Source organism: Piliocolobus tephrosceles, unplaced genomic scaffold (genome assembly GCF_002776525.5).
Source record: "Piliocolobus tephrosceles isolate RC106 unplaced genomic scaffold, ASM277652v3 unscaffolded_26140, whole genome shotgun sequence".
NCBI lineage: Eukaryota > Metazoa > Chordata > Mammalia > Primates > Cercopithecidae > Piliocolobus > Piliocolobus tephrosceles.
The window spans coordinates 1-13,768 of record NW_022308911.1 but is presented as its reverse complement, the minus strand read 5'-3'; the positions used below and the strand labels follow the sequence as shown (position 1 = coordinate 13,768).

The 13,768-nt window shown below is 40.3% G+C and overlaps 1 long non-coding RNA gene across 2 annotated transcripts; it reads left to right on the top strand.

The window, feature by feature from the left end:
• The first annotated feature begins 2,205 nt into the window (after positions 1 to 2,205).
• LOC113221590 lies at positions 2,206 to 12,377 on the top strand. 2 transcript variants are annotated; one of them, XR_003307952.1, is made up of 4 exons: positions 2,206 to 2,347; positions 2,461 to 2,539; positions 7,246 to 7,290; positions 11,355 to 12,377. It is a non-coding gene; the product is annotated as an uncharacterized LOC113221590 (long non-coding RNA). The 2 variants fall into 2 exon arrangements; XR_003307953.2 differs by having other exon boundaries at positions 2,207 to 2,347; positions 2,464 to 2,539.
• The last annotated feature ends 1,391 nt before the right edge of the window (positions 12,378 to 13,768 follow it).

Below are 13,768 nucleotides of genomic sequence, written 5' to 3'. Positions count from 1 at the left end.
GCCTCCCAAAGTGCTGGGATTACAGGCTTGAGCCACCGCGCCCGGCCCATAAACATAATTTTTAATGGTTGCATGAAAGGATGTACTTAACTTCCTATTTTGTGACATTTAAATTGTTTTGAAGGTTTTGCTGTTATATATAATGCTGCAAATAACTTCTTTGTACCTAAACTTTTTTTTCCTATTTCATATTATTTCTTTAGATTCTTAGAATTGGAGTTATTGGGCTGAACACGGAGGCTCATGCCTGTAATGCCAGCACTTTGAGAGGCTGGGTAGGAGGATTACTTGAGCCCAGGAATTCGAGACCAGCCTGGGAAAAATGGCGAGATTTTTTTTTTCTTTGACTTAGAAATTATCTTTCTTTTCTTTACTTCCTTCATTTTTTTTGTTTGACTTAGCAATTACCTTTCCCCCCCTCCTTGCCTCCCTTCCTCTCTTTCCTCTTCCCTTTTTTTTTTTTTCCTTTTTTTTGAGACATAGTTTTGCTCTTGTCACCCAGGCTGGAGTGCAGTGGCGCAATTTTGGCTCACTGCAACTTCCACCTCCCGGGTTCAAGCGATTCTCATGCCTCAGCCTCCTGAGTAGCTGGGATTACAGGTGCCTGCCACCACGCACAGCTAATTTTTGTATTTTTAGTAGAGACAGGGTTTCACCATGTCGGCTGGGCTGGTCTTGAACTCCTGACCTCAAGTGATGCACCTGCCTCAGCTTCCCAAAGTGCTGGGATTACAGGTGTGAGCCACCATGGCTGGCCCCTTTTCTTTTTTGAGACGAGGTCTTGCTGTGTCACTCAGGTTGGAGTGTAGTGGCCCAATCTCAGCTCACTGCAGCCTTGACCTCCCAGGTTCAAGGCCTGCAGCCCCTCCTGCACCCCCCAACCCAAGTAGCTGGGACTACACATGTGCCACCATGTCTGGCTAGTTTTTGTATGTTTTGTAGAGATGAGATTTCACCATGTTGGTCAGGCTGGTCTTGAACTCCTGAGCTCAAGCAGCCTGCTCGCCTTGGCCTCCCAAAGTGCTGGGACTACAGGTGTGAGCGACCATGCCCAGTGAGATTTTTTAAAATAAAAAAATTTAGTTGGGTGCAGTGGCGTGCTTCTATAGTTCCAGCTAGTTGGAAGGCTGAGATGGGAGGATCCCTTAAGCCCAGGAGCTCAGGGCGGCAGTGAGCTATGATCATGCCATTGTACTCTAGCCTGAGCAACAGAGCGAGAGCTTGTCTCTTAAAAAGAAAGAAAGAAAGAGAAGAAAGAAATAATTTGAATTACTGGGTAGATAGGTAAGATTTTACAGGTGATCAGATTAGGGGATTCAGGAAGGAGGAAGAGGAACAAACACTTTCAGGATTGATGCTGTATGTGTACTTCAAATGCGACCCATCTAGAGGCCCATAATATCAAGGTATCCCACTAGTAGAAGTAAAAAGAGTGATCACTAGGTTAAGGTGGTAACGAGCAATATTTTAGTTCAGTAGTGTACAGAGATCAGCCTATTTTATTGTTTATAATCTTTCCTAATCTCCTTAAATGAAATTCACTTCTTCTTTCACTGAATGTCTGTAGCATGTTGACACTTTCCTATTCTCACTTGTTTTATATTTGTATTTCTCTAGGTGAAGAGCCCCTTGAGGGCAAGGTTCTTGTTTTCACCTCACCTAGCACAGTGTCTTGAATGTAGTATATATTTCATGTTTATTAGATCGATGAAGGAAAGAAACATTATCTAACAATCTTCGTAGTTGTTAAGTTACTCCTTTATGTAAGATCACGGCTTTGAAAGATGTTTCAGAAATTCGGTAACATGGCTTAGAGCAGGCTATAGAAATGAAACATGGACATGAATTATTTATGTTAATTTTTTTCTTACCTTTTCTAAGTAGATTCCTGCTCCCTTTATAGAGGTTGTAGTCTGATGCAAAACTTTGGCAAAAATTGACTGCTACTCTAAGAAAGTGTTAGGGTAGCAGAAGGTACTTTTTTCTATTGCCCAGTTTTGTACTGTTTTTTTTTTTTTTTGAAACAGAGTCTCGCTGTTGTCACCTGGGCTTGAATGCAATGGTGTGATCTTGGCTCACTGAAACCTCCACCTCCCGGGTTCCAGCAATTCTCCTGCCTCAGCCTCCTGAGTAGCTGAGATTACAGGTGCCTGCCACCATGCCCAGCTAATTTTTGTATTTTTAGTAGAGACGGGGTTTCACCATGTTGGCCAGGCTGGTCTCGAACTCCTGACCTCTGATGATCCACCAGCCTCAGCCTCCCAAAGTGCTGGGATTACAGGTGTGAGCCACCACGCCCGGCCCCAGTTTTATTCTTCTTTGCTTAATTTGGGACTGTGAAGAAGAGGTAATGTAGCTTTGTTTGACTTCTGCGCTTCCTCTTTTCATTATTCCATTTGGGTGGGTGTACAGGTACCTTGTGTTGAGAAATTTTAACTTGTTAATGTTTTATATTATCAGCAGGCTTAAAGTATTTATTGTTGGCTTTCCTCAGGCTGGATTTTGATGATGATGGAGAAGGGAACAGTAAATTTTTGAGGTAAGAGACTGAAAAACTTTCCTTAGATATCTGATATTAAAAATTAGTTTATGATCTTTATACTTCTGACTTGTAAATTTTTGTCCTTAAGTCTAAGGAGAGTACTTCATCGTAAAACTATAGATATTCCTATATCTCAGAAAATTTTTAAGCATTCTGTGAATATATCTAGAGAAAGGATCTCAGTGAGGATAGGACAGCATTTACAAACCCTCTGTATCAGTTCTGTATTACTTCATAGCTTAAAAAGAACAATAGTTTGTTATTTCTCAATTCTGTGGATTGACTGTACGTTTATTCTGCTTATCTCACCTAGACTCATAAGACTGCATTCTCAGCTGGTCAGCTGAGAACTGGACTCAGCTGGGATGGCTGGGTATTTCTGTCTATGTGATTTTTTTATCCTCAAGGAGGCCAGACTGAATTTTTTCGTGTGGTGATAGCTACAATCTACAGCACAAATCCCAGTGTGCAAGTGCTTATCAAACCTCTGCTTATATGACATTTGCTTATGTCCCATTAGCCAAAGCAAGTCGTATGTTCCAGTTGTGAGTGTATGAGGGTGTTACACAAGGGAGTACATACTGAGAGGCGTAATTCATTGGTTGAGGTGTCATTAATCTATGATTCTGTCATACCCTCTGACATCTGTTGACTCCTCTTATAGGTAGCAGGAATTGGAATTTGTATTTTTTTTTTTTTTTGAGACGGAGTCTTGCTCTGTCACCGGGAGTGTAGTGGCACGATCTCGGCTCACTGCAACCTCCCCCTCCCGGGTTCTAGCGATTCTTCTGCCTCAGCCTCCCGAGTGGCTGGGACTACAGGTGTGTGCTACCACACCGAGCTAATTTTTGTATTTTTAGTAGACACAGGGTTTCACCATGTTGGTCAGGATGGTCTCGATCTCTTGATCTCGTGATCCGCCCTCCTTGGCCTCCCAAAGTGCTGGGATTACAGGCGTGAGGACTTTGTATTTTTGAGTAATTAATATTCTGGAGCTTTTAAAATGGACTATTTGTTTGTTTTTTTTGAGACAGTCTTCCTCTGTCGCCCAGGCTGGAGTGCCGTGGTGCAATCTTGACTCACTACAACTTCTGCCTTCCAGGTTCAAGCGATTCTCATGCCTCAGGCTCCTGAGTAGCTGCGACTACCACACCTGGCTAATTTTTGTATTTTTAGTAGAGAGGGGGTTTCACCATGTTAGCCAGGCTGGTCCTCAATTCTAGGCCCTAAATGGTCCATGCACCTCAGCTTCCCGAAGTGTTGGGATTATAGGCATGAGCCATCATGGCTGGCCTATTTTCTTCTTCTTATTTTTTTGAGACAGGGTCTTACTCTGTCACCCAGACTGGAGTGCAGTGGCACAGTCTTGGGTCAGTATAGCCTCGACCTCCAGGGCTCAAGCAGTCCTCCCACCGCAGCCTCCTAAGTAGCTGGGTCTACAGATGTGAGCCATAATACTTGGCTAATTTTAAAATTATGTTGCCTAGGCTGGTCTTAAACTCCTGTGCCCAAGCGATGCTCCCACCTTGGCCTCCCAAAGTGTTGGGATTACAGGCATGAGCCACTGTATCCGGCCTGAAAATGGACTTTTTAATATATTGATGAAGGAGTTCTTTCAGAAAAGGGGCATATTCTTGCTGAAGACCAATTGTTTGTTTTCAAGTAAGGAAAACAGTAAGACTCAAAGAAAGGAAGAATATTACCCAGGTAGCCTGTACGTTGCTAAGTAACAGACATTTGATAAAGGAGCCCAATTCAAAAAAAATGATTTGATTGTGTGGGTGCCCAGATTTAATATAATTTATTTATTTTCCTTCCTTCTTTCCTTTTTTTTTTTTATTTTTGCTCTTGTTGCCCAGGCTGGAATACAATGGCATGATCTCGGCTCACCACAACCTCTGCCTCCCGGGTTCAAGCGATTCTCCTGCCTCAGCCTCCCGAGTAGCTGGGATTACAGGCATGCACCACCACGCCTGGCTAATTTTGTATTTTTAGTAGAGACGGGATTTCTCCATGTTGGTCAGACTCGTCTTGAACTCCCGACCTAAGGTGATCCGCCCACCTTGGCCTCCCAAAGTGCTGGGATTATAGGCATGAGCCACCGCACCTTAAACTTATTTGTTTGTTTTATTAACTAAGTTTTTTCTTTAATTGGGAAAGTAATATAAGTGTATTTTATTATAGAAATTTCAGGCTAGGTATGGTGGCTCACACCTGTAATCCCAGCACTTTAGGAGGCTGAGGTGGGTGGATCGCTTAAGCTCAGGAATTCAGGACCAGTCTGGGAAACATGGCAAAACTCCACCTGTACAAAAAAAATTACAAGAATTAGCTGGATGTGCTGGTGTGTGCCTGTAGTCCCAGCTACTCGGAAAGCAGAGGTGGGAGGGTGGTTTAAGTCCTGGAAGCAGAGGTTGCAGTGAGCCGAGGTTGTGCCACTGCTCTCTAACCTGGGCGACCTTGCCTCAGAAAAGAAAAAAAAAAAACAAAAACAAAATTTCAAACAGTACAGAGTTAAAGCACATCTTCTTTTCACTTTGGACCTTCAGAACTCCTTTTTTTTTCTTTTGAGATGGAGTCTCGCTCTTGTTGCCCAGGTTGGAGTGCAATGGTGTGATCTCTGCTTATTGCAACCTCTGCCTCCCAAGTTCAGGCTATTCTCCTGCCTCAGTCTCCTGAGTAGCTGGGATTACAGGCGCCTGCCACCACGCCTGGCTAATTTTTGTACTTTTAGTAGAGACAAGGTTTCGCCATGTTGGCCAGGCTGGTCTCAAACTCTTGATTCACCTGACTCGGCCTCCCAAAGTGCTGGGGTTACAGGTGTGAGCTACTGCGCTTGGCCTGGACCTTCAAAACTCTTCAGACAACTGCAGTTTCCAGTTTGTTGAGTATCGTTCCAGAAATATTTAGTGTATACACAATTATGTATAAATATGTGTGAACATACACACACTCATCTCAGTTTTTGTTTTTACACAAAGGATGTCCATACTGTAAATTGCTTGCCATTGTTTAGTTTTATAATGCTTCATACAGTTAACAGCATCTATCTTCTTTTTTTATAGTAACATTTAAAGTTAAGGCTCATATTTCTGGCTACTGACTAGATGAACCTTGCCAAATACTCTTGAAAACAACAACCGTGACTTGGCCATCACAAAGAAATAGTTGCAAGTGGAAGTATAATTCTCTAAGAGGTCTCTGGAGACTTAATGAGTCTCAATAAATGTGAAGAAGGGAAGAGATTTCAATTTCTGGAGAAGATAGACTTTTTCAAACAACTTTATTGAGAATTCCTCCTATTTTAATCCTGAATTATAATGATATATGCTATTAGTGGAACTTCACTGTGTGTATGAAAGATACGAGGGTAACCACTAGTCTTTTTTTATACCTGTGAAGTAGCTCTAACCCTGAGTCATTGCTTCCACAAAATCCAGTAGTCACAACTACATGCAGATCCAAAGAAAGGTTCATTTATCCTTTTCCTCATCATAAAAAAAGACTATCATAGTTTATCTTACCAAGTCGGGTTGTTGTGCCTAGAAAAGCACCACCAAATTCCCTTTCCCCCTTCTCTCTTTTTTTTTTTTTTGAGACGGAGTCTTGCTCTGTCACCAGGAGTGCAGTGGTGTGATCTCGGCTCACTGCAACCTCCGCCTTCAAGTGATTCTCCTGCCTCAGCCTCCCGAGTAGCTGGGACTACAGGCACGTGCCACCACGCCCAGCTAAGTTTTGTATTTTTAGTAGAGATGGGGTTTCACCATGTTGGCTGGGATGGTCTAGATCTCTTGACCTGGTGATCTGCCCAGCCTTGGCCTCCCAAAGTGCTGGGATTACAGGCATGAACCACTGCTCCCAGCGTCCCCCTTCTTTTTTCTGGGTGTATATATATACAAAATAATTGAAGACAGAGTCTTGAAGAGATACTTACACACTCATGTTTATTGGCCCATTTTGTGCAATAGATAAGAGGTCGAAGTAACCCAAATGTCCACTGACAGATGAATGGATACAGAAAATGTAGTATGTACCCACAAGGGAATATTATTCAGCCTTAAAAAGAAAGAGCCTGTCATATGCTGCAAGATAGATGAATCTTAAGGACATTATACTGAAAGAATAAGCCAGTAACAAAAAGACAAATGCTGTATGATTCCACTTACATGAGGTATCTACAAAGTAGTCAAATTCATAGACACAGAAAGTAAAATGGTGGTTGCTAGGGGTTGGGGTGAAGGAGAAATGAGAAAATGGTGTTTAATGAGTATAGAGTTTCAGTTTTGCAAGATGAAAAACTTCTAGATATCTGTTGCACAACAATGTGAATATAGTTAACACTAAACTCTACACTTAAAAATGGTATATGGTAAATTTTATGTGTTTTTTTGCCATAATTAAAAAAAAACCAAAGCTATCCCTTACTTTAGAATTGTGCTGACAGACCAGTCAGCTGTGTTGTCATTAGATCATCATCTTTTTTTGGTGTGTCTGGTAAGGGTAATGGAAATACCAGAAACCTGACAAATAATAGTTGTGGGTCTTTTAAGTTCTGTGGGGTGCTCCTATTTCTATCACTTTGTGATGCTTTTCCGTTGGCTTTTTTTCTGTTAAATAGTTTCACCACTTTCCAGTTTTCTTTTCAGAGTGAAATAGATATAACAAGTGCAATGCTTTGAAACAATCCTTTTTTTCTCCTTCAGGTGTGATGATGATCAGATGTCTAACGATAAGGAACGGTTTGCCAGGTAATATAGTAGTAGGTAATATATCATAATATACAATATGATCCATGTTGTAGAACCAGACAATCCTAGCATATTGACTTTTAATTTTTTCTGGATGAGACTGAATTTCTTTGTCCAATCTCTTTCCTGTTTGGAAGTATGGGAAACTTAGTATTATAACTGTCATTTATTTTCAGGTGACATGGCTTCAAACTGGCAGTATATTTTATACAATGTTTTTCTGTGTATGTGATAACTAAAGCAATGTGCTTGCAAGGTTTCCATAGGAACACAAATTATGGATTTTGTGTTTGCATTTATTATTAAATCTACAAAAATAGGAATACAGATAATGGTTCTGTTATTTAATTTAATTTATTTATTTTGAGACAGAGTCTTGCTCTCTTGCCCAGGCTGGAGTGCAATGGCGCCATTTCGGCTCACTGCAACCTTCGCCTCCCAGGTTCAAACGATTCTCCTGCCTCAGCCTCCTGAGTAGTTGGGATTACAGGTGCCTGCCACCATGCCTGGCTAATTTTTGTATTTTTAATAGAGATGGGGTTTCAACATGTTGGTCAGGGTGGTCTCGAACTCCTGACCTTGTGATCCGCCCTCCTCAGCCTTCCAAAGTGCTGGGATTACAGGTGTGAGCCACCACACCCAGCCTATTTTATTTTTTTGAGATAGAGTCTCACTCTGTCACCCATGCTGGAGTACAGTGGTATAGTCTCAGCTCACTGTAACCTCTGCCTCCTGGGTTCAAGTTGTTCTTCCACCTCAGCCTCCCGAGTAGCTGGGAATATGGGCATGTGCCACCATGCCTGGCTAATTGCTAATTTTTGTAATAATTTTTTTTTTTAGCAGAGATGGGGTTTCACCATGTTGGCCAGGCTGGTCTCGAACTCCTCACCTCAAGCGATTCACCCACCTCAGCCTCCCAGAGTGCTGGGATTATAGGTATTAGCCACTGTGCCCAGCCTATTATTTTATTTTAATATGTATATCTTTTTAGAGACATTTAATATATGTATATTTTTAGAGACATTGTTTTCACTGTGTTTCCCAGGCAGGAATACAGTGGCATGATCATAGCTCACTGCAGCCTCAAACTCTGGGGTTTCAGTGATCCTTCTACCTCAGCTTCCCAAATATTGGGATTATATGCATAGCCACCATGCCTGGTTGGTCCTGTTCTTTTAAAAATGACAGTAAGAGGCCAGGAGTGGTGGCTCATGCCTGTAATTCCAGCACTTTGGGAGGCAGAGGCAGGTGGATCATTTGAGGTCAGGAGTTCAAAACCAGCCTGGCCAACATGGTGAAACCCCATCTCTACTAAAAATATAAAATATAAAATATATAAAAATATAAAAATTAGTCAGGCATGGTGGTGGGCAATCTTAATCCCAGCTACTCTGGAGGCTGAGGCATGAGAATTCCGTGAGCCTGGGAGGCGGAGGTTGCAGTGAGCAGAGATGGCACCATTGCACTCCAACCTGGGTGACAGAGCAAGACTTTGTCTCAGGAAAAAAAAAAAAAAAACGACAGTAAGGAAACAGTTTTTGTGGCAAGTAAAGTTTTGATTGAAAAAACTTAAATTTGTTTAAATTACCTATCAAGATGATGAAATATACTGTTTTTTATTAAATTCTTAACTCAAATGTCAATTTTCTTTTTAGAAAGTTTTTATTAAATATTAGGCAATAAATTATTTCTTTTTTATAAATTAAGTTTGCAGCTACCTCAGAAAAATGAATAATCTGTTATTTCAAAAGCCAGTGATTAACTGAGCACTTAGCATTTAGTATTTATTCCTTGCTGATGCTCCTGGTCTCGGGAACATACTTTGAGAACCATTGATGTAGAGACATAAGAAATATCAGGGGAAGTAGTTAGAAACTATTCTGAAGTGATGAGATGCAATCTCAGGCTTTGAATTAGAGGATATTAAATAAAATGCATTGTAGGGATATTTCTCTGGTAGCAGTTATAGAATTGATTAAAGGAATAGACTGTTGGACTATAAGGAGATAGATAGGAAGCTGCTGAAATAATAAGACAGCTATAAAATCTTGAGGGCCTGGGCTAGATTGGCAGTGGCAACAGGAAAGGAGTGAAGTTAAGAGGTTTTTGAAGAGTGATTTGTTTATCAAAGTTAATTGAAATAGATACTTGTCTTTAGGATGTGAACCATCTCTAAAATGAGAAGTTAATCATAGATATTTGGAGGATAGTTTTTCAAGCTTCATTAAAAAGTCAGACCATCAATATTATTGGTAGTAAAGGTCCACAGTATCTTGATGAAATTTCAAAAAGCCATGAAAACATGGCGTGAATGATTTTAGTCTTCATTTGTCCTGCTTAATGTGCATATATTTCATTCAGAAACACTGGGGTGGATAAGGGATTGTGGATCTATAGTAGTAGGGGCAGTAGAAATAGGAATTTTAGATGCTTAACTTTTTTTCAAACAACAGAATTCATTCATATGATTTGTTAAGGTAGTGCATCTCACATATCCTCCTTGGGAATTCAATAGAGGGTCTTAAAAGCTGAAAATTGCTCAACTTTTTTTAAAAAAAAGAAGTTTGTAGTTTGTTAAGGAACTATCTAGAAGAAATAACCCAAGGAATGTAAAACTCTAAACTGCTGAATATCACTTATTTCTCCTTCTCTTGTCGTCAGAATATATGCGTAAATTTTTACATTCTTCTTCCTTGTTACTGTGTTATTTTCTGTCTATTGACCATTTTATAAAAGCATTCCCCTATATTGATAAGGCTATTGTAGTCATCATTTTTAATAGCTAAATAATCTTTTAGCTTGTTAACCTGTCATACTTAGACATTTTATTCGGGGCCTCTTTATCTATATACATTGATTGATTGATTGATTGATTGATTGATTGAGACAGAGTCTCGCTCTGTCGCCCAGGTTGGAGTGCAGTGACCAGATCTCAGCTCACTGCAAGCTCCGCCTCCCGGGTTTACGCCATTCTCCTGCCTCAGCCTCCTGAGTAGCTGGGACTACAGGCGCCCGCCACCTCGCCCGGCTAGTTTTTTTGTATTTTTTAGTGGAGACGGGGTTTCACCATGTAGGCCAGGCTGCTCTCGATCTCCTGACCTCGTGATCCGCCCGTCTCGGCCTCCCAAAGTGCTGGGATTACAGGCTTGAGCCACCACGCCTGGCCTTATAAATGTATTTAAAATGGAATTAACACATTCCTGATACATTGGCCTGCCAACACCTTGCTATTTCTTCAGTTGCCACCTATCATTACAGTATCTCAGTTTTCTGGAAAAATTTAGTGATGGTTCTTTGTATCCTTCTCCAGTGGAGGGGGAATTGTTACTTTTGATCCATTCCTGTGTGGCTATACTGCAGAGAAATGGCAAAGGGACTGAATCAAAGTTAAGAATTATTTTAGGAACAAATCAATAATAGAGGACATGCCAGAAACCTAGTGCTTAGAGTTGTTTATATAATTTCTCCAGTGAAATCTGGTTGGTTATTTTGTCATTGTGTGTCACATGCATGTGTTGTTTGTGTGAGAGACAGAGAGATTACATTTGTGATCACTTGTTTGTTACTATCATCTTTAGTTTACTCTGTCTTTAATTTTGTCATTATAGAATAGCACATGTGGATATCATTTTCTTTCCAGATTGGGAGCAGTGTATGAAAATGGTATTCCTGAATTCCTTTTGTTTGTTCTTGTTCAGACTCTGTATATCTTTGGTTCCTACAGAGATCGATTGGCAAAATGCTTTCTGTGTTTAGATCATGTTAATTTACAATATATATTGGCTTTGCTTTTATGTTGACCTTTATCTTGTAAGTTACTTTTTCTTTATCATAACAGAGGACTTTGTAGAGTTACAGGCAAGGTTCCTGCCTATAATTCCATTTTCCTCCTCTCTTCTCTGCATCTGTTTAGTTCTATATACTTTTCTCTCTTCTTTCTCCTTTTCTTTTATCCTCCCTCCATTTCCTTTCCTTTCCTCTTTCCTTTTTTCCCTTCCTCCTTCCCCCCTTCCTTCCTTCTTTTTTATTTTAATTTTAGCTTAGTTCATTAATTCTATTTTTAGGTCGGATGATGAGCAGAGCTCTGCGGATAAAGAGAGACTTGCCAGGTAGGAGAACAGTGTCTTTTAGCATGATGGAGCAGATGATGCTGCTTTTTCTATCCTTTTTCTTACTCTATCTTTTCTTCCCCTTTCTCTTTGTATTTTTCCTTATCTGTGACAAGAGAGGACAAGATTTTTTAGAAGTTTGAGTGTAGCAGGAACTTTGGCTTCCCCCATCAGAAAGTGGGTGAGTTGAGGGAACTTTGCTTAGGGATTTAAGACATTGCTATTAAGTTTTTTTCTCTTTTTCTTTATGTCAGTACTAAGTTTCACAGGACAAAAAGCTCTTAGAAGTAATGCGGCTGTGCCAGTTGGTGCTTTAACAGGGAAATACTCTTTTTATCAGAAAACCACAAATATATCTGTATTTGTGATTAGCTCCCAGTATTTAGGCCTCAGCATTTACTCCACACCTCTAGGAAACTCACACCTATTTTCCTATGAAGACTCACAGCCTAGATTATTCTCACAACAGAACTAGTGTTGCTTTGGTGATATAATCCTTTCTTGTGGTAGTTTTCTAGAAAAGTTTTAGTTTCCTTGATGTGGCTATTTAAAAGACCAGGTTTCTGTACTTACGTGTCAGAAATCTGTCAGATACTAGAAAGTTGAGTGCTTTATGTTTGAGAGTAGAATTTTATGTCTTAGGCAAAGTGTAACAAAATATGGGCCTATGTGATGAGACCCTTTTTGCCATTTAGAAAGGAGAGTCGAATTCTCTTTGGAGACTGTTGTTTGTAATGCAGAAATACTGCAGAAGAAACATGCACAGACTTTTCTGTTTTCTAGTATCCGTGATTTGGGGGTGACTTAGGAAATAGATCATTGATGCTGATACCTATTTTTACTATTTTCCCCCTTTTTTCTACTATTGCTCTTTAATCTGGGCCACAAACTCATTTTGCTGCCAGTTTAACTTGAGCTTCTTACTAACCCTTTCACTATTCAGAAAATGGATTTGGCATGACGTGGAGAAAACATTGTCTTGGGAAGAGAGCAGCCTGGGGCAAGTCACTTAAATGTACTTGACCTCCCTTTGCTCTTCTCAGAAAAAAGAGATTTATGTTAGATTTTTAATTTTCTTTTCTTTTTTTTTTTTTGACAAATAATTTTTGTTCAAGTAGAATTCTTAGGTGGTAACAGAAATAAATAAAAGAGATAAAGCAAGCCGGGCACAGTGGCTCATGCTTGTAACCCTAGCACTTTGGGAGGCTGAGGCAGGCAGATCACGAGGTCAAGAGATTGAGACCATCCTGGCCAACTTGGGGAGACTCCATCTCTACTAAAAATAAAAAATAAAAAAATAGCTGGGCGTGGTGGCATGCACCTTTAGTTGCAGCTACTCTGGAGGCTGAGATAGGAGAATTGCTTGAACTCAGGAGGTGGAGGTTGCAGTGAGCCAAGATCCCACCACTGTACTTCAACCTGGGTGACAGAGTGAGACTCCATCTCAAAAAAAAAAAAAAAAAAAAGAGAGAGAGAGAAAATATTTCAAGCAAATATTTGAGTAGAAGCAGAAATGCAGCATGTTGCTTGGTTATCTCCTTGAGGCATCCCGATGGAGGACACTGAGAAACTTAATGGGCTTTAAAAAATTCCTGTTGGAAAACTACTGGATTATTCCTGTTAACAGTGATATCTTTCTGTCTTAATTTTGAGGAAGTCAGTGTTGGAGCTGTGGTCTGTTTACCTGGGTGAGATTCAAATTGTCTCTTGCCAGACCTTTAATCATCCTCCTGTCCACTCCACTCCTGCTCTCTAGTTAACTTCGTCCCAGATGGGGGACCCATATAGGACTTTTAGTAGATGGTGTATCTTAAGTCTTGTAAGAAGTTGAGTGCACTGGCAGCACACCCAGATAAAGAAGGTAGGACTTTGTGCATTAATGGGTCAAATAAAACTTCAAAATCTTCAAATTCTGCCTTTTAATGTTGCAAATAAGAGAGAGACTACCATATTTTATAGACCAAGGAAATCTATACCATCAATTCTTGTATCAGCTGTGGAGCTACATACTTGAGTTGACAAAAATTGATCCTTTTATTATCTGGCCTTTAAATAGTTGAATTAGTCAACATGGGAGTTAACCAAGCTGAGGTTATATGTTCCAATGGAACTTAAGTGAGTAAAATCAGCATTTAGAAATATTGTCATTTCTTTCTTTCTTTCTTTTTTCTTTTTGAGATGGATTCTTGCTCTGTTACTCAGGCTAGAGTGCAGTGGTGCAATCTTGGCTCACTGCAGCCTCCACCTCCTGGATTCAAGTGATTCTCCTGTCTCAGCCTCCTAAGTACCTGGGATTACAGGGGCATGCCACTGTGCCCTGCTAATTTTTGTATTTTCAGTAGAGACAGAGTTTCACCATGTTGGCCAGG